The sequence below is a fragment of the Equus przewalskii genome, chromosome 9 (genome assembly GCF_037783145.1).
Source record: "Equus przewalskii isolate Varuska chromosome 9, EquPr2, whole genome shotgun sequence".
Taxonomy (NCBI): Eukaryota; Metazoa; Chordata; class Mammalia; order Perissodactyla; family Equidae; genus Equus; species Equus przewalskii.
Window position 1 is genome coordinate 38,617,256 of NC_091839.1, and position 19,869 is coordinate 38,637,124.

Here is a 19,869-nt window from a genome sequence, read left to right on the forward strand (position 1 = left end):
GTACATGTATCTTTATGCCTTTGTGTTTTCAAGTTCTTTGGGTACATACCCAGCAGTGGAATAGCTGGATCATATGGTAGATCTATCTTTAATTTTCTGAGGATACTCCATACTGTTTTCCATAGTTGCTGCACCAGTTTGCAGTCCCACTAGCAGTGTACAAGGGTTCCCTTCTCTCTACATCCTCTCCGACACTTGTTGTTTCCTGTCTTGTTAATTAAAGACATTCTGACCGGAGTGAGGTGATACCTCATTGTAGTTTTGATTTGCATTTCCCTGATAGCTAATGATGTTGAGCATCTTTTCATATGCCTGTTGGCCATCCATATATCTTCTTTGGAGAAATCTCTGTCCAGATCTTTTGCCCATTTTTTAATTGAGTTGTTGGTTTTTTTGTTGTTGACATGATGAGTTCTTTGTATATTTTGGATATTAACCTCTTCTCTGATATATGGTTTGCAAATATCTTCTCCCAATTGCTAGGTTGTCTTTTCATTTTGTTGATGGTTTCCTTTACTGTGCAGAAGCTTTTTAGTTTGATGTAGTCCCATTTGTTAATTTTTTCTTTTGTTTCCCTTGCCCAGTCAGACATGGCACTTGAAAACAATGCTGCTAAGACCGATGTCAAAGAGCGTATTGCCTTTGTCTTCTTCTAGAAGTTTCATGGTTTTGGATCTTACATTCAAGTCTTCAATCCATTTTGAGTCAATTTTTGTGAATGGTGTAAGGTAATGGTCTACTTTCATTCTTTTGCATGTGGCTGTCCAGTTTTCCCAACACCATTTGTTGAAGAGACTCCTTTCTCCATTGTATACTCTTGGCTCCCTTGCTGAATATTAGCTGTCCATAAATGTGTGGGTTTAATTCTGGGTTCTCAATTCTGTTCTATTGATCTGTGTGTCTGTTTTTGTGCCAGTACCATGCTATTTTTGTTACTATGGCTTTGTAGTATATTTTGAAATCAGGGAGTGTGACAGGTCCAGTTTTGTTCTTTTTTCTCAGGAATCCTTTGGCTCTTCGGGGTCTTTTGTTGTTCCATATAAACTTTAGGATTCTTTGTTCTATTTCTGTGAAAAATGTTGTTGGAACTTTGATGGGGATTGCATTGAATCTATAGATTGCTTTAGGAAGTGTGGACATTTTAACTATGTTAATTCTTCCAATACAAGAGCATGGAATATCTTTCCATTTCTTTGTGTCCTCTTCGATTTCTTTCAACAATGTTTTATAGTTTTCAGTGTACAGATCTTTCACCTCTTTGGTTAAGTTTATTCCTAGGTATTTTATTCTTTTTGTTGCAGTTGTAAATGGGATTGTATTCTTAATTGCTCTTTCTGCTACTTCGTTGTTATTGTATAGAAAGGCAACCGATTTTTATATGTTGATTTTGTATCCCGCGACTTGACTGTATTCCTTTATTATTTCTAAAAGTTTTTTAGTGGATTCTTTAGGGTTTTCTATATGTAAAATCATGTTGTCTGAAAAGAGTGACAGTTTCACTTCTTCTTTTCCAATGTGGATTCCTTTTCTTTCTTTTTCTTGCCTGATTGCTCTGGCTAGGACTTCCAATACTATGTTAAATAAGAGTGGTGACAGTGAGCATCCTTGTCTGGTTCCTGTTCTTAGAGGGATAGCTTTCAATTTTTCTCCATTGAGAATGACATTTGCTGTGGGTTTGTCATATATGGCCTTTATTATGTTGAGGTATTTTCCTTCTATACCCATTTCATTTAAAGTTTTTATCATAAATGTGTGCTGTATCTTGTCAAATGCTTTCTCTGCATGTATTGAGATGATCGTGTGATTTTTATTCTTCATTTTCTTATTGTGGTGTATCACGTTGATAGATTTGCGGAGGTTGAACCATCCCCACATCCCTGGAAAGAAACTCACTTGATCATGATGTGTGATCTTTTTAATGTATTGTTGTATTCAATTTGCTAGTATTTTGTTGAGGATTTTTGCATCAATGTTCATCAGTGATATTGGCCTGTAATTTTCCTCTTTTGTGTTCTCCTTGTCCGGTTTTGGTATCAGGATAATGTTGGCTTCATGGACTGAGTTAGGAAGCTTCCTCTCCTCTTCAATTTTTTGGAAGAGCCTGAGAAGGATAGGTATTAAGTCTTCTTTGAATGTTTGGTAGAATTCACCAGGGAAGCCATCTGGTCCTGGACTTCTATTTTTTGGGAGGATTTTGATTGCTGTTTCGATCTCCTTACTGGTGATTGGTCTATTCAAATTCTCTACTTTTTCTTGGTCCAGTTTTGGAAGGTTGTATGCCTCTAAGAATTTATCCATTTCTTCTGGTTTCTCCAATTTGTTGGTGTATAGCTTTTCATAGTATTCTCTTATTATCTTTTGTATTTCTGAGGTGACTGTTGAAATCTCTCCTCTTTCATTGCTGATTTTGTTCATTTGAGCCTTCTCTCTTTTTTCCTTGGTGAGTCTAGCTAAGGGTTTGTCAATTTTGTTTATCTTTTCAGAGAACCAGCTCTTGGTTTCATTAATTTTTTCTATTTTCTTTTTTTTTTTTTGCTCTCTATTTCATTTATTTCTGCTCTGATTTTTATTATTTCCTTCCTTCTGCTGATTTTGGGTTTTGTTTGTTCTTCTTTTTCCAATACCTTTAGATGTGATTTTAGATTGCTTATTTGGGACTTTTCTTCTTTGTTGAGGTAGGCCTCAATTACTATAAACTTCCCTCTTAGAACCACTTTTGCTGTACCCTGTAGATTTTGGTGTGTTGTATTTTCATTTTCATTTTTCTCTAGGAATTTTTTGATTTCTCCTTTGATTTCTTCATTGACCCAATCGTTGTTCAGTAGCATTTTGTTTAATCTCCACATTTTTGTGGCTTTTCTGGTTTTCTTCCTGTAGCTGATTTCTAGTTTCATACCTTTGCTGTCAGAAAAATGCATGGTATTATTTCGATCTTCTTAAATTTATGGAGACTTGTTTTGTGGCCTAATATGTAATCAATCCTGGAGAATGTTCCATGTGCATTTGGAAAGAATGTGTATTCTGTGGTTTCTGGATGGAATGGTCTATCTATATCTACTAAGTCCATCTGGTCTAATGTGTCATTTAAGGCCAGTGTTTCCTTGTTGATCTTCTGTTTGGATGATCTATCCATTGGTGTAAGTAGAGTGTTAAAGTCCCCTACTATGATTGTGTTACTGTCTATTTCTCCTTTTATTTCTGTTTATAATTCCTTTATATATTTAGGTGCTCCTATGTTGGGTGCATAGATATTTACAAGTGTTATATCTTCTTGTTGGATTCTTCCCTTTATCATTATGTAGTGCCCTTGTTTGTCTCATTACAGCTTTTGTTTTAAAGTCTATTTTGTCTAATATAAGTATTGCTACCCCTACTTTCTTTTCTTTGCCATTTGCATGGAATATCTTTTTCCATCCTTTCACTTTCAGTTTGTGAGTGTCTTTAGGTCTGAAGTGTGTCTCTTGTGTGCAGCATATATATGGGTATTTTTTTAAATCCAATTGGCCATCCTATGCTTTTTGATTGGAGCATTTAGTCCATTGACATTTAAAGTAGCTATTGATAAATATGTATTTATTGCCATTTTGTTACTTTTTTTTCTGGGTGTTTGAGTACTTCTTCTCTGTTCCTTTCTTTTTCTCTTGCTCTCTTCCCTTGTAGTTTGATGGTTTTCTTTAGTAATATGTTTGATTTCTTTTATCTTACTAATTTGCTTACTTATTGTAGGTTTCTGATTTGTGATTACCATGAGGATCCTATATAATATTCTATGTATATGACAGTCTATATCTAGTTCATAGACTCTTTAGATTGACTTCTTTCTAAAAGCTCTGCTTTTTCACTCCCCTCCTCCCACATTTTGTTTTTGAAATCATGTCTAATCTCTTGTTTGGTGTGTGTCTATCCATTACCCTCTTATCATTGAAATAGGTAATTTCAGTACTTTTGTCTTTTAACCTTCATATTATCTTCATAGGTACTTGATCTGCTACCTTTACTATATTTTTACCTTTACCAGTGATTTTATTGCCTGGGTTTTTTTTGATAATTTTTTTATCCCTATTTGTGGTCATCACTTTCCCACTTAAATAAGTCCCTACAGCATTTCTTGTAGAACTGGTTTCTTGGTGATAAACTCCTTTAATTTTTGCTTGTCTGGGAAGCTCTTTATCTCTCCTTCCATTCTGAATGATAACCTTGATGGATAGAGGACTCTTGGCTCTAGGCTTTTTCCTTTTAGCACTTTAAATACATCATGCCATTCTCTTCTCCTCTGTAGGGTCTCAGCTGAGAAGTCCACTGATAGCCTTATGAGCTTTCCTTTGTAGTCACTTGTTGCCTTTCTCCTGCTGCTTTTAGGATTCTCTCTTTATCTTTAATTTTGGACATTTTAATTATAATATGTCTTGGTGTGGTCCTCTTTGGGCTTATCTTGTTTGGAGCTCTCTGTGCATTCTGTACTTGCATGTCTGTTTCCTTCCTTAGGTTAGGAAAATTTTCTGCCCCTTTGTCTGTTTCTTCTCCTTCTGGGACACCTATAATCTGAATGTTAACATGCTTGATATTGTCCCAGAGGTCCCTTACACTGTTCTCATTCTGTCTAATTCTTTTTTCTCTTTTTTGTTCTGCTTCGGTGATTTCCTCTAGTCTTTCGTCTAGCTCGCTGATCCATTCTTCTGTATCCTCTACTCTGTTATTGAGTCCCTCGAGTGAATTTTTCAATTCCAGTATTGTATTCTTCATTTCTGCTTGGTTCTTTTTTATAGTTTCCAGTTCTTTGTTGATGAGCTCATTGTGTACATCCGCTCTTCTCCCAATACCTGTGAGCATCCTCATGAGATTTTGTTTGAACTCTTTGTTAGGTAGGTGGCTTATTTCTGTTTCATTTAGTCCTTTTTCTGAGGTTTTGTCCTGTTCCCTTGCTTGGAATGTATTCCTTTGTCTCCTCATTATGCCTCTCTCTCTGTGCTTATTTCTATGTATTAGGTGAGTCAGCTATATCTCCTGATCTTGGAGAAGTGGCCTATGTAAGAGATGCCTTATGAGGCCCAGCAGTGTGCTTCCCTCTCGTCACCAGTCCAAATGATCCAGGAGTGACCCCTTTGTGGGCTACTTGTGTCCTTCTGCTGTGGCAGGGTTGTTCTTAATGCAGTTACCTGGGGAGTCTAGTCTTTCTTTCCCTGGTCAGCTGTTTATAAATCCAGTTTGGGGAGCCTCAGCACCATTGGCTACAAAGTCTAACAGCACACTCCTGTTGCAGTTTTCCTGTTAATTGGGTAGGTACCCAGTGTAGCTGGTTGCCAGGCTCAGGGGCTTACAGTTGCTATAGGCCTCAGGCCTACAAGGCTGTTGTCAGTTCTCTTAGGAGTGCAGCTGTGTGGGGCTGGCCCTAGGTACAGGAGCACTCAGTTGTTTCAGGCTTTGGAAGGTGGGGCTCATCCTTTTTATGGCCATTTGTGAAGCACAAGTCTTCTGTCACTGATAAGCCTCACCCCCCACAGGACCACATACACTGTCAACACAGTCCTATTCCATGCACACTTCCTAACCCCCTGGAGTATACCCCAATGCCCCACTGCAGAGGCCCCCACCGCTCAACCAATGCCACCCACAGTTCACCTGGTCCTCACACAGGCCCTGCCACACAGAGGCGGACACACTCACCTGCCTGTGGAGGATCAAGGCACCCAGTCAACGCAGGCTGACAAGTAGCCTGAGGGCTTGCTGTTGGGCAGGGCCAGTCCCTAGGGTGGGCTGCCTGCCCTGGCTGAACTGGATTAAATCTAGCTCTAGTGGGTGTGGCAGACCCCTGGGCTTACAGGCCAAGGGAAGAACCTCAGTGGCATCCACTGGGGACTGTGTCAGCATGCCTGGACCAGGTCAGAACAATGGCCCCCACCAATGTCTCAGTCTCCAGAGAGGTCTCTCCTCTCACCAAAATGCCCCCCAGAGCCCACCAGGTGAGTCTCTTTTCACCAAAGGACTGTCAGCCTTCTCTCTGGTGGTTTTAGGTTGCTGAAATGGATGAGTTTGTGCGTGGTCCCTTTAAGACCCGAGTCTTTTTGGCTTTCGTCTGATAGCTTTTCTGGGGATATCCTTGCTGCAGTTAATAGCCAGCAAAGCCAGACAGTAAGACCGCTGCCTCAGTTGGGCTGAGTCTGAAGGATGCTTATAGCAGTATTGGCCCCCAGTCTGGACCTCAATTCTCCAGGGAGGGCTGCATACCTTAGAGTGTCTCCCGCCTGGCCAGCTGAGAAGCTCCATTGCTCCCAAAGGTGACTGTTTTCCTCTCCAGCAGGAATTTCTGCCTCTTCTGCCTTAGTCATGACTGCCCCTTGTTGTGGGGATCCTTTTCATCCAGTTTTCAGTTTTCTTTCCAGGGTAATTTTTCCAAAAATAGTTGTAACCTGGTTGTGTTCATGGGAGGAGATGAGTTCAGAGTTTGCTTATGCCATCATCTTGACAAGATCTCAATTTTATTCTTAGTATCTTTTCTTTTTTTTTTGAGGAAGATTAGCCCTGAGCTAAGATCTGCTGCCAATACTCCTCTTTTTGCTAAGGAAGACTGGCCCTGAGCTAACATCCATGCCCATCTTCCTCTACTTTTTTTTTATATGTGGGACGCCTGCCACAGCATGGCTTGACCAGCGGTGCATAGGTCCACACCTGGGATCTGAACCAGCAAACCCCAGGTCGCCAAAGCAGAATTTGCGAACTTAACCATTGTGCCACTGGGCCAGCCCCCTTATTTTTTCATTTTTATAAAATATCTTTTTATAAATTTTTAATAGGTACAAAAGAAAAAACAGAAATGTAACCTTTAGGAAATTAGATATATCTAAACACTCCAGAAACCCATGCCTAAAATTGAAAATGTATATTTTACTTACTCTGGAAGATTATGTCCTGCAGGTTATTCTTTATTCTAGTTAAAAACTGATAAGTAATTTAAATACCACATAAATGGCAAATAGAAAATTGCATAGGAGACAGTTAAATCCAAATCTTATATTTGGATTTCCTTGGATCTAAGTTTAATAGGTTATATTTATTCTATATTAAGTAGAATGTTCAAAGAAATTTGAGGTACTATTACATGAATGATCTATTAACCATAAATCTAGAATAAATATTAACACAGTCTTGAGCATATTGTTCTTCGTGAGATGTGACTGTTTATTCATAGACAGCAATACCATGGGCAGGACTGATAACTTCAGTTGACAGAAGTCTTTAAAGTGTATGTAACAAACTCACCTCCCTATGATGCCACTGAAGCTGAAGTGATAAATCCCATATTATTTTCATGTCAATAATTAGCTTTCTAGATTGTTTCTTAGACTCACCCAAGGAACTCCTTTTGGGAAGATTGATCAAACATCTTACAGATGTGTGACATTATTGCAAAGAATGGAGAGTGCTAATATCTTAAGATAAATATATATTTATTAGAAATCATACTTTTTTTTTCTTTTTTTGGGGAAGATCAGCCCTGAGCTAACATCTGCCAATCCTCCTCTTTTTGCTCAGGAAGCCTGGCCCTGACCTAACACCCGTGCCCATCTTCCTGTACTTTATATGTGGGGCGGCTACCACAGTATGGCTTGCTAAGCAGTGCCATGGCCGCACCTGGGATCCGAACCAGCAAAACCCGGGACACTGAAGCGGAACGTGCGCACTTAACCGCTGCGCCACCGGGCCAGCCCCTATATTTATTAGAAAAAATTAAAGCATATTTCCTGTGTAAAGTAGCAGCATGTTGTTGACAAGACCACAAAACATCCAATCAGCGACTTACACTTGGGTTGCCACTGTTTTTTTGATGGTAGCAGCCATTCATGATCATTGCTTAGAGGCATTAATTCAATAGATGTTGCAAAATGGTGATATTCTAATTTTGTTAGTCTTTTTCAGTTATTAACTGGGATGAACCAATAAAGAGAAACTTTCTCACCTTCTATCTGATTATCCGTTACTACAGTTGGTGTTGGAAAGTCCCTTTATTTGCCAGTTTTGAAAGTGATGAATTGGTTCACCAGCATCCTCTAACAGTCCCAAAATCTTTTTATGTTTTTTTAGGTATTGTTATAAATTCATAGATTTGAACATACTTTATATATTTCAATCTACTGTAGTTATTATCCTTGATAACAGTGAAAGTTTCCATCTTTGGACTGCAGGAGCTGCTCCAAGCTGACTCCTGAGTTCGTTTAACACGCCCTGAGCAGTCTTTGATAGTGTTCTTGCTCTCTGCTATAGCAAGATGCACCAAGCTCATCCTGTACTTTTCTTGCCTCAGATCTGTAATCAGTCATTTCTCCGATAAGCCATGTTTCCTAAATGGTAGAAAACACACTCTGGGCCCCAGGGGTAGGGTTCACAGGTTTTGATGCACATGAATCATGCTTTGAGTTTCTTCGAGTTTTCTTTTACAGTGGTTCCCATTTTACTCAGAGCAAAATCCTTTCAGTGAACCATAAGGCCCTACGTGGTCTACATGCCCTGTTTCTTCTCTTGCCACACATGTTCTTTTCTTTGGGGTCCTACCATGGGAATTCCTTTTCTCAGATATATGCATAGCTTAATTCTTTACCCTCTATAAGTCTTTGCTTAATCTCACCTTCTTGTGGAAGCCCATCCTGTCAACTCCATTTAGAATCCAACCCTCCTTACCTCACCAAACCCACTCCCAATGTCCTGTGTGCTATTTTTTTCCCGTATCACTTCTTGTTTTCTCATATACTTTATAGTGTGTGTATTTATTATGTAGTATCTGCCTTGCCCTCCTAAAATGGAAGCTCTACAAGGACAGGAATTTGGTCGTTGGTTCACTGCTGTATCTTTACTGCTTAGGACAGTACCTGCACTCGGTCTCTATTCACTACCTACTTGTTCAATGAACAAATGAATGAAACCTTAAGATACTTCTGAACCATCTCACACCTAACCTATTAGTGTGGCTCAGTCTCCAAAGGAACAGATTGACTTTATTTATTTTTTTTTAAAGATTTTATTTTTTTCCTTTTTCTCCCCAAAGCCCCCATGGTACATAGTTGTTTATTCTTCGTTGTGGGTCCTTCTAGTTGTGGTATGTGGGACGCTGCCTCAGCGTGGTTTGATGAGCAGTGCCATGTCCGCACCCAGGATTCGAACCAACGAAACACTGGGCCGCCTGCAGTGGAGCGCACGAACTTAACCACTGGGCCACGGGGCCAGCCCCGGAACAGATTGACTTTAAAGCAAACATCCATCAAGAAACTGAGCTATATTCAGAGACAAGTCCATGAATTTCAAAACTATCCTGACATTTCTGCATATGTGGTCAGACTCTGAGCAATCTTTGTGCATTCGTTTTTTAAAGAATTATCATTTTTTTTTTGAGGAAGATTAGCTCTGAGCTAACATCTGTGCCAATCTTCCTCTATTTTGTATGTGGGTTGCTGTCACAGCATGGCCACCGACAAGTGGTGTAGGTCCGTGCCCAGGAACCAAACCTGGGCCACCAAAGTGGAGCACATTGAACTTAACCACTAGGCCACTGGGCTGGCCTCTCATTTTTGAAAAAGAAATGTAATATAAGCCGAGAGTTTATATCAGTAATGAAAATAAAAGATCAGAATTGAGAGGTACCCCAAAGAATATATCTTACTATTGCCCCAGGCAAGTTTAGTGTGCTTAATGCCTATATTCTCATTAATGTAACTAACTGATCAACTATTAGCAACAGGCCTCAAATTGCACTTTTGTATTAAAACAGGTGATTAAAGTTATTTGGTTTATGTTTTTTGTTTTTGTTTTTTCAAAAGATTTTATTTTTCCTTTTTCTCCCCAAAGCCCCCTGGTACATAGTTGTGTATTTCCCATTGTGGGTCCTTCTAGTTGTGGCATGTGGGACGCCACCTCAACATGACCTGATGAGTGGTGCCATGTCCATGCCCAGGATTCGAACCAGTGAAACCCTGGGCCGCCAAAGCAGAGCATGCGAACTTAACTACTCGGCCACAGGGCCGGCCTGCTGGCTTATGTTTCTATTACCACTAAAATCCATATTTTAAATAAGTGGAGGCCATATCATCAATAAAAAGTTGATGTGACAAATATGGATTTTGAGTAACTATTGACATAGCAGGGTTGAGCCTAATCTGAGATTCGAGGGGGAGGATAGGAATGTGCTAAATCCAAGACTGACTCCAGGGACCCGGTCTCAGTACCACGGAAAAATGTCTAAGAAAAACACGGCTGAAAGGCCCGTTTCTGAGGAGCTTTGTGAGACAGGAGACACATGCAGTCATTCGCAGATTTCTACTTTGTGAGGCACAGCACCAGGAGAACATGAGGACACAACGCTCCTCTGGACTAAGATAGTGTCAGCACGAAAGGAGACTTTGATGCTTGGTGGGAGGCACTGGATGTGTGGCTGTACCCAAAGGAGGGGCTGCAGTAACCAACCGAGTATCAGGAAGGACTTTGGGTGAAGATCTATTTGTGAACACAAGAGTGATACTCTAATGGGAACCCCAGAACCTCTCCGGAGGAATTTTGTAGAGGCTACAGGCCCTGTGTCAATACATGGGCTGTGAGCCAGTATAATTTAGAGTGATCTTATGCGTTCCCATAGATTAATAAATTCTGAGGAAATTTAAATTTTCACCGGAAAAAAATTGGGGAGCCACACTATTAGGGGATTGAGCACTGGACTGAGAGAGGGGTGGAGGATGTTGATTGTCCTTTTGGTCCTTATCTAGCTGGGTTACCTTAGGAAGTCAAGACTCTGAATTTAGACTTGGAGGGTCTTTGAAGTTGATTAGGGCCAGCCTCCTTTGTGCAACTCACACCAATGGGAGACTACGACATGGAGGCAGTACAGCCTATTATTGGGAAGTTGATTTTTAGGTTGAGTTGCAGTTTGTGGCCTCTTTTTATTTAACCGATCTCCTTTGTGCCCTCTAGAGAAACACTTAACTACTCCTCTGGGGAAGGTATTTAGTGGGGTAAGAACACCATCTCTTGATTTAGGCTGCCAGATTTTAAATTCCAATTCCTCCACTTCCTATGTGACTTTCTTTAGGTTGCTTTTCTAAGTTTCAGTTTCCTCATCTGTAAAATGGGCAGAATGATACTACCCACCACATGGGATTATTACTAATATTACTATTACCTCACATAATATATTTTCAAATATGTAAAAGTAGTCATCATGCCTTCCCTTGATTTTCATTTCTTCATGTTAAGTATTTCCAAAACCTTAAAAAACTGCCCAGAATGACATGGTTCCCAGAGCCCTGGTCTCCTTCCTTAGGACAGCTCCTAGTTTGTCACCGATCTTAAATGTGGCACCCAAACTAAAAATCAACATGTTAACATGCAGAACACAGATGATGAAATCATTCCTTCCAGTGATCTAGACCTTAAGCAGCCTATATTTCAAATCTCTCGATCTTACTTTACTCACATACGAAATGTATAAAGACTAAATAATGCCTACTTTATCTACCTTCCAGGTTGCTGTAGGAGAAACCAAGATGATGTGTGTCAAAGCACTGTGAAAAACACACAGAACTATAAAAGTGTCAGTCATTATTTTATAAGTATTTTTCATTAAATAGGGGGAAAAACCATGATAAATATGACCTATCAGGTACAAGAAAAAAAGTTGTTTTAAAACTTATTGAAATCTTAATGTTCATATAGAAAAAGTAAATTTTACACTGTGAAATATTTAGTTAGGCTAAATCATTTTGTTATAAGAGGTAATCATGAAAGAACTAATTTCATTTACATTAAAAAGGTTTTCCTGTGAAGCATTAAGACTTCAGACAAGATTCACTTTCTATCTAAGACAGCTTAATTTCAATCTCTGATTTCTTTACTGAGTTTTTTTTTTTTTGAGGAAGATTAGCCCTGAGCTAACTACTGCCAATCCTCCTCTTTTTGCTCAGGAAGACTGGCCCTGAGCTAACATCCATGCCCATCTTCCTCTACTTTATACGTGGATGCCTACCACAGCACGGCTTTTGCCAAGTGGTGCCATGTCTGCCGAGAAGCAGAACGTGCGAACTTAACCGCTGCACCACCAGGCCGGCCCCTACTGAGAGTTTTTTCACGAAAAATTACCTATTTCCCAAACAACTGAACTTGATGTTGAAACACGTGTAAAGTATTGTGAGTAGCAGTTATAATTGTTAATATTCAATAAGTGCATTGTAGGTCTAGTTTCAATGTAATAAAAACCTAAAGGGAAAATATACACAACTAGAGTGATTACATTGCGTGGGCCTTTTGCATAGTTATTACATATAATTTTTTAGCCAAACTCCCAAAATTATAGCAGTGGCCATTTATCCTTTGCTTCTGTCTTGGTTTGTTAGAGCTGCCATAACAAAATAACAGACTGGGTGCCTTAAACAATAGAAATGAATTTCCTCACAGTTCTGAAGGCTGGAAGTCTAAGATCAAGGTGCTGTCCAGGTAGGTTTTATTCTGATGCCTCTTGTCTGGGCTTGGAGGTGGCTGCCATCACACTGTGTGCTCACACCTCTTCTTTGTGGGTGCCCAGACAGAGGGAGAGGCTGAGCTCTCTGGTGTCTCTTCTTAAAAGGACACTATCCTAACAAATCAGGGCCCTACCCTTATGACCTCATTTAACCTAATTACCTCCTTTGAGGCTCGATCTCCAAATACAGACACACTGGAGTTAGGGCTTCCACATGAACTTTGGGGGGCCACAAATATTCAGTCTACAACAGCTTCCAACTTTTCTCATTTCTTTTCTCTCTTTTGGAGAATTTAATTCACATTACCGTTGCTAGCCCTAAATATACATATTGAATTCCATTTCATTAGACAAATTTTTTTTCATCTTATAATTGTGAATCTTTCGTTATTGGGTTTGGGTCTTTGTATTTACTCTCGAAAGTCTGTGTAACACCCACACTCCAGGAGGTGTCACCGTTAAGGTTTCATAGTTAATGTTAGAATAATACTTGCAAGCTAATGCTTTAAAATCATTTCAGCTCATTTTTCTGGTGAAAGAGATCTTCTTTTGGGAAAATGCATAGTCCAACTAAATATTATTAAAAGCCAATGAAAGTATTAAAAAAACATAATTGCTAATAATGCCATGGATTCAAAGTTATTATTTTTAAAATCTTACCACATTTTCTTCAAGATCTGTAGACAAATTTTTTTTAACGGGAGCTATTAGATTGTCCTAGGTGCACAGTTTAAGAGAAGGGCACAGTTCTGCTTGCAAAGAACTCACACTCTAGGGCCAGAGAGAGAGAAACTGATAATCAGAATACATGTTACAGGTCATTTTGTAGGACAACTGTAGAGGAACTTATTTTACTTCATTTTCATCAGCATCTTTCCATGGTACATCTGATTTTTGCTATTACCTGGGACAGTTCTCCAGTACTCTTTTATTTTTCCCCTAATCAGCCTAGATGTCAAGGTCAAAAATTTTAACTACATCCTCAATTCTTTTGGCCTGTCTTTGCTTTGTTCCTCCTGGCCAGTCTATCCCTAATTTTGGATTAATCCATTTATCTGCTTTCTCCTCCTGAGCAGATAAGCCCCATGGGGGAACAGCGAATTATGCTGAATAACGATTAAAATTGGTAATTTTTAGCCTCAGCAGGCACTTTAGCACTGCAAGGCAGACCTCTAACTTATCTGTAGTCAACTCCACTTCTCTAAGTCCAGTGTCTGATGAACACCCTTATCATACTTTCTAAATTCCTCATCTCATTCTCTCCTGAAGACCACTTTGCCTGATACTTTACGAAATTGTCTTCAAATACTAACTCCTCCAATTTTCATGCTGACCAATGCTCTGCATTAAGTTCAAGACAATCTCCAGCCCATCACCCAGTGATTTGCTTGGTTCTCACCCTTGCTTTTCATTCCAGAACTTTTTAAAATTTTGTTTTTGTGAGGAAGATTGGCCCTGAGCTAACATCTGTGCCAGTCTTCCTCCACTTTATATGTGGGACGCCACCACAGCATGGCTTGGAGTTGCGTGCAGGTCCGTGCCCCGGATCTGAAACGGCAAACCCTGGGCTGCCAAAGTGGAGTGTGCAAACTTAACCACTATGCTACTGGCCTGGCCCCTTGATTGTCTCTTCGCACAAAACAATTTCCCAGGTTTCAACTAAAGCTGGAACATCTTACTCTTGGAATGTAGCAGGACTCAGCTCCTGGACCACTTCTCTATTTATATTCACTCCCTTGGTGATCTCATTTTAGCTCATGGCTTTAAGTATACCATCCACATGCTGATAACTCCCAATTTTATTTCTCCAGCTCAGATCGATCTCCTGAACTCTCAAAATCTCATTTGGACATCACACACTACCTCAACCTCAAGATGCTCAGATCAAGTCTCTATAAGAGAACACTTGGGGGAGATAGTCATTATTTTGATTATGGTAATGGTTTTATGGTTGTACGTCTTTGGAAAAACTCATCAAACTGTGCACTTAAAAAATGTACAATTGATGTACCTCAACTATATTCGTTAGGAGGCAAAATCATGTTGTTTCCTGACATCGGTAATGCACTGTATTTGTAAATGTTACTGTCTTCAAATGATTAATTTTGAGTATTCTCAAATGCTTTCCCGTTGTTAATACTCTTTTAGAATCAACTGAATAAACTAATAGAATGAAGTTCCCAAATAGGTTGGATTATACCACACTCGATTTGGGATTCTGAGAGATTAAATCCTACTTCCTGCTAAATTTAGCCACACAGCATGCCAGGACCTCAGTAGTGGACTAGTGGTAAGGGGAGGAGGCCAGGACTTGTGAGAATGAGACCAACGTGCATGGTTCTCTTATTGGAAAGGTATCCCCTCCCCTGCCTCAAGATGGTCCATAAAATTTCTCAAAACTTCATGGCATGCTTGTGTTTTGATCCGGTATCTGTACATACCCAAACATGTAGAATCAAGGAAGTGCAAGAAGGCCAGAGGCAGTGGCAACATTCAGTGAGGCAATTCCAAGTACTATGCTTTAAGTACTATTCAGATCTGGAACCCAGCTTTTGGAAGCCAAGATGAGGAGGGTCCCACCCCCAGGGAGGTGGGACTGGCAAAAGACATGCAGACATTCCTAGTAGGCTGGGAATAAAAATTCTGGAAACAGCCAAAAACTCTTTCACACACACTAGGCAAACAGCAAGGACTATGAAATGCACAATCAGTTCAGAAGGCACTTGTTTGGGAAACCAAGTGCAGTGGATATTGGATTTCTGGCAATAGAACTAATTTTAGAAAGCACCAAATGGTTAAGTTTGAGCCTACTGTATTTTAAGAAGATAACCTGGAAGCATGGTGTAAGGCAAGGAGGAAAGAATTCGTATTGGCTAAAGTCACCAAAGCCAGACAGATGTAGATTCTCTTTCAGCTTCTGAAACCAGTCCTAAGCAAGCAGATGCCAGTCTATTATAGTCCTATTTCTGTATTAGGTCAGGGCTTTCAAGTCCAACAAGTTCTCTATTAAGTTGCAGATATGTTCTGGAGAGCAAATCACTTACCCAGCCAACTTAAGGTCTGTGCTCTTAGCTAGTAGTTGGCTGTTTTAGTAACAAAAGATATCATCCAGTCAGTCAGTATTCATATATCAGGCTAGTAGAGTCTAAGAGCAAAACCTGTGTGAATGAAAAGCACCATCCAGGTTTATGTACTAAAAGCTATGAATCAACTAGTAATTTTAACAGAAGCTGAATTACTAAACATAATGTTGAGCTTTCAAGTTTTAACTCCATCAAAATTGTACTTTTGGACCTGAACTCATGTCTCCTTCAAGTGTGGACCCTGCAGCCCTTAGGGCTGCAAGTGATTTGCATTATGTACCTTACTACTGAAAAGGTCAGGGTTTGGAGAACTCAAATGACTACAGCAGCCTTTTAGTTCTTTGACTCAAAAACCTTAGTAAGGGTATTATTCTGTTTTTTAACACTCCAGCCTTATCCTTTTTTGTCCCACATCTATCCACCCAATTAATACCTAAATTCTCCATTTGTCCCCTACAGTTCTTTAGGAGACTATCTTTTCTTAGTACTTTTTATGCCTGAATTAATCTTCCTCACATCTGAGCTGGTTTTGACTAATCCACTTGCTCAACCTTCTCAGATACTAAGTATTCTTCTCTCCCACAGTACTTTGCATCTCTGTGGCTGGCCTTTGGTGTTTTTCCTTGGCATCTTGTACCACTGTTGACACATAGTGGACAAAGGAAGTGTTTCACCTCCAACCTCCTTGGCAGAGGCTAGTACAATATATTTATACAAAGTAAATGCACATTACTAATTTGACTCGGATTATATAAAGAAACGCGACCTATCACAAGGAGCAAAACCAGAAGGAACTACAGGAAAAGAGGTCAGAGGGCTCTAAAGCAAAATCTATTTCACAACTTTGCCTTGTTTAGAAGTGGTTTGCCAGCTCTGACCAAAAAACAGACACTTTTCCCTGAAAGTTTTGTAGAGGATCCCAGTTCATCTTTGAGCATATACTGTTCACATAACATTTACTGAACCACCAAGCCCAGGTAGTCAAAGTACCTAGGTACTCAGGACACGTCAGTGAATGAAAGAAAACATAGGGCTCAGAGTGGTCAAGTTCCAAATACAGCAGTGATCAAAGGTAGAGACTGCAATGTCAAACACTACTTACTCACGTCTAAATACATACAATAAAGGGCTGCAATAAAGACCAAGGTTATCAACACAATGCTACTTGGAAGTGGTTTGATTTTGTCAATTGCTGCATTTTACATACAGTATCTTGCCTGAAGGTGCTTTTCATTTCTAAAAGATGTCTAAGTCCCCACAGCTTTCCTCATTCCTTTTGGCAATATCAAGATACAATTACATGGAAACCGTTATGCCAAACTACTTTTCCCATTGCTAGATTTCTCGAAGCTTTGAGGCCCCTTTAATTTCCTACAAAGTTGCTGCTGAGGTTCATCTTCCTGGAACCATCCTTAACCATGTATGGTCACTGTGGAATTCCTTGGACCTGTTGTTTTTTTTTCCTATGTGCAGGTACCCAAAATACTAAGTGCTTCATCTCTATGTGGTGGTATGAATACTTTGTATTTTGCTATGGCCATGAGAAATTTTTCTAGAGACCCACTTTGTACGTGGTCCTAACACTTGGGGGAAAATAGACTAATGTGTCTGGCCAGTCAACTACAGGTTTGTCAGTCTCCCCAGCCTCTCTTGAACTGCATATGCGTCCAAATCTGAATTCTTTACACTAAGAGAGGAAAACAAGACACTTTAGGAAAAAGATGACAGTTCATTATAAGACAACAAAAATATTAGCTTTTGAGTGACATTTAAATACGGGCCTGGGAACAACTTATTCATGTAGCTATTTACGGAAAATGATCATGCATGAGGCCCAACTACCTGAGTTAGATCAGATGCTATTACTGTTTACCCTAAATCCATACTGTGTAATGTTTGACTAGTTTTAACCCAGATTATTTATCAATAACCTCCCCTCCTGACCCTTGTTATGCTGTGCTTTCTTCCTTTATTCCAAGTATTACTCCCCATTTTTTTTTTTTACCTTCAATAACCTTTGAAATTACATTAGGACTAAACATTCCAGGATTTAATTAATAATCAGGTTGATTACCTTGATGCCTGACATTTTTCTTCCACCAACATTAATTTTGACAATACTTAATACAAAGCCAAGGTTTCCCACCTCTCCTCATTCTTGTGATTGCCAAACAGTTCTCTCCATAAAAACCTTACCAAGGATTTCCCCACAAGAGTCAGTATAAACTTTCACTCAGCTTTAATTACAATTATGCATTTTATATTCAAACGGGGCCAAAGGCAAAACATCCATTCAGAAAAATTTGATTACAAGGCTGGTTAACTGAAAAAGAATTTTGTATCAGAAATATCTAGTATCACATGTATGCCTGTACTTACAAAGTAGAAAGATCTGGGAAGTAACCTACTGGTTAACAGGTTTTGACTCTTGGAGGGTGTTACATGAATAATTAGAAATGCCTCGAATCTTATGTTGGTCCAGAATCTATTTAAAAAATTAAAACCCAATATAATCCGTCTTGCTTTGTATGTTTTCTTTCCATGTCTGTAAAACGAAGCGCTTTTCCTGATCACCAGTTTTTCATAGGTCAAGTAAATCTCATGGCACTAGCCCTAGAAAAAGGAAAACATTTGAGATTTACAAGACTATCAACATCAGAAGAGCTTACGTAAATACTATTGTCCTCATAATGGTCTATCTCAGAAGCCAGATCCGTATAAGTTTTTTCAACAGAAATTCAGGTTCGGGATAGGATCATCATCGATAAGACCAAGGACACAATACTGACTGATTAATATCGCCACTTACAGAAACGGTTACACTTGAGGAACTTCCCAGCAAACTGGCCTCTTTCATTGCGCTGACAGCGACCCCTCACTGTTGGCAGAGAAAAAAGAAAACACACTATTGTGGAGTAGTAGGGCCACCCCACCAAGACTTATAACCTAACAGAACCCTCGAAAAGTTATAAAATCCAGGCAACAAAAATTACTTCATATCTGCACATTGGTCTTATCTCAGAAGCCGAATCCGCACATGCTTTTCTTCAGGTAATCAGCTTCGGGATAGGTTTCATCATGAATTAGACCATAATCCATTAAGCTATGTTACTGTGACATTCACCTTAAACCAAAGCAATGCTAAAAGACAAGTACTATATTAGAGAAATACTACAGTAGATCTTGAAAGCCACACAACTTACTTCATAATAAAGCTGCTAGTCAATGAGGTCCACAGCTTCATTAGTATTCATCAAGCCCCAGGATGCTGTTCAAGGGCAAAAAAAGTTTTCATTTAATCTACATATGGACCACACATATGCTGAAACAAAGTACTAGTCCAACACATACCTGGTAAGATTGTCAGGTTTTAGCTAAGTAATTTTCCAGCAAATGTTCTCTCCTATGTTTTGAAATTTTTCTTTGCATCTAATAAAAAAAAGCAAATTTCAAATGATGTACCATCTTCTATTCCTATAAATCAACAGGTTTACTTTCGAGTTTAAAAACTAAGCTCTCAACAATACCCACCTTAGCATCTCCAGGTAACAGTTCCGTTACACTGAAAGCCATCGTTCCTGCGGTGGATCAACCTATTTAAAATTAAGCATTCTAAGAGAACGCCACAGTGCAAGATTTTCAGTACTAAACCCTCCCTTTCACTAATCCGATCAGCGCATGGCGCCATCTGGGCACGCTACAACTCAGCCTCATTCACAGTCGGGAGCTGCCCACGGAAATAAACATTCGATCCGGCGACGGGAGAAAGACTCGGTTCAGTAATAAAAGCCTCTTGCTGTTAATGTAAAAGTAACTTCCCGCCCCAAATCCTGGAAATGTAGTTGTTTTCCCGCCGCCGCCGCCGCTCAGGCTCAGCCGGTCGGCTGCGCGGGCTCGGCACCCAGGCCGCGCACAGCTTCCGCGCCATCAGCAGCAGCCTCGGCTCGAAGGCTGCCCCCACCCGGACTCAGGGCACGTGGCGGTCGGGCTGCGTGTTTCCGACGTGCAGGCTTTCAACACACAGCAACGTTAACCTCAAATCTCTAAAACCGTTTCAAAGCCTGCAGCCCCCAACCCAAACCTACGCCACCCAGATTCGCCTAGATACTGGCCCGCGACGCCCACTCACCTGCCGCCGAGCAGCAGCTCCCAAATCCCGACGTAAAAGACCGAGCGCTGCCGCCAGCAGTTCCCTATATAGCCTCTCCTGAGTCAGACCGAGGCCGCCCCTCCCTCTCGCGTCGATTGGACAAGGGAGAAGAAGGGGGCGTGGCCGTCTCCTGACGCGTGAAA

At 40.1% G+C, this 19,869-nt stretch overlaps 2 long non-coding RNA genes and 2 other non-coding genes across 5 annotated transcripts; all 4 read right to left on the minus strand.

Moving 5' to 3' along the window:
* Positions 1-5,397: 5,397 nt before the first annotated feature.
* On the minus strand, positions 5,398-13,947 carry LOC139085553 (uncharacterized). The gene is made up of 2 exons (XR_011543912.1): positions 13,154-13,947; positions 5,398-6,407 (listed from the first exon to the last, which is right to left on the minus strand). It is a non-coding gene; the product is annotated as an uncharacterized lncRNA (long non-coding RNA).
* Positions 13,948-17,798: 3,851 nt separating this feature from the next.
* Positions 17,799-19,816, minus strand: LOC103559464 (uncharacterized). Of its 2 annotated transcripts, none has more exons than XR_546984.2 (6): positions 19,710-19,816; positions 19,108-19,169; positions 18,928-19,005; positions 18,780-18,844; positions 18,386-18,454; positions 17,799-18,189 (listed from the first exon to the last, which is right to left on the minus strand). It is a non-coding gene; the product is annotated as an uncharacterized lncRNA (long non-coding RNA). The 2 variants fall into 2 exon arrangements; XR_546983.2 differs by having other exon boundaries at positions 19,706-19,790.
* LOC139073764 (small nucleolar RNA SNORD50) lies at positions 18,274-18,343 on the minus strand. The gene has a single exon (XR_011522752.1). It is a non-coding gene; the product is annotated as a small nucleolar RNA SNORD50 (small nucleolar RNA).
* Positions 18,592-18,661, minus strand: LOC139073765 (small nucleolar RNA SNORD50). The gene has a single exon (XR_011522753.1). It is a non-coding gene; the product is annotated as a small nucleolar RNA SNORD50 (small nucleolar RNA).
* Positions 19,817-19,869: the final 53 nt, after the last annotated feature.